General features: G+C 28.3%; 1 long non-coding RNA gene across 1 annotated transcript; it reads left to right on the forward strand.

Moving 5' to 3' along the window:
• Nucleotides 1–295: 295 nt before the first annotated feature.
• Nucleotides 296–648, forward strand: LOC109587619 (uncharacterized). Its single transcript, XR_002187709.1, has 3 exons — nt 296–333; nt 381–552; nt 609–648. It is a non-coding gene; the product is annotated as an uncharacterized LOC109587619 (long non-coding RNA).
• Nucleotides 649–1,089: the final 441 nt, after the last annotated feature.

The raw sequence follows: 1,089 nt of genomic DNA on the forward strand, positions 1-1,089 counted from the left end.
TGTATTCAATATTATAATATTACAATAATCAGTGATTATATAAAAAATAATAGAAGCAACAGATTAATATATATTATGACTATGTACAATGAATCATCAGCAACTATTCCTTCCCTTATTGCTGGTACTAATTATTCATTTATTATTATTCCTATTGATACTATTGGAAGAGAAGGACCTCCTTCATCATTAATACAGTATATATGGAATGGTAAGTACTATACACACACACACACACTCATTGTATTTCTTATAGTACCAGCTCAAGTTGTTAATATTATTTGGGATCAGATATCAACTGATAGTATTACAATATGGTGGAATATCAATGAAGTATGTTAAGATATTAATCAACTATATATCATTATTATTATTAATAGGATACTACATCACATTATCCTCCAGTACATTACATTGTTAGTGTACACAATATTACTATTAATACAACTGATACTAATGTAACTATTAATGGACTATATCCCAATAATGAATATACTGTATACATAAAACCAGCTAATGCTATTGGAGAGGGACCACTGATTAACATTACAGGTTTGTTTATTATAAACTGATGAGTATATTTAGTGTAATGTGTTCAACCTTTATAGTCAACATAACTGATCAACAGTCGATTTCAACAACAACCACATCAATTGGTTAGTATAACATAATAATTATCATAAAAACGTATATATAAATGTCTACTAGATTAGATCTAATGCTTTCCATTCCATATTTGTTATAGTTTCAGTTACTGAAAGTTATCTGATGCTATCACCAGTAGCAGTAATGACAGATCCACTTCAATGTCAATATCTCTAATGATCATTGATAATACATTAGTATCAGAAACTTCAAGCAGCATAGAACCATCAACAATATCAAGTTTGTGCTAATACATTTTATATTATAATACTGAAATCTGTTCAGTGCAGTGCTTTCTTACTAACTGACATTTTATTGCAATTTGTAAGCACCTGAAAATCATCCAAAATTTTTAATCAATAAGTTGCTATTGCCTAGGATTTGTTGATAAATGGCTCCAAAAATTATCTATATTTTTTCTGATGCTTGATGTCCTTATGCTGT

Source organism: Amphimedon queenslandica, unplaced genomic scaffold (genome assembly GCF_000090795.2).
Source record: "Amphimedon queenslandica unplaced genomic scaffold, v1.1 AMPQUscaffold_12505, whole genome shotgun sequence".
NCBI classification, from domain to species: domain Eukaryota; kingdom Metazoa; phylum Porifera; class Demospongiae; order Haplosclerida; family Niphatidae; genus Amphimedon; species Amphimedon queenslandica.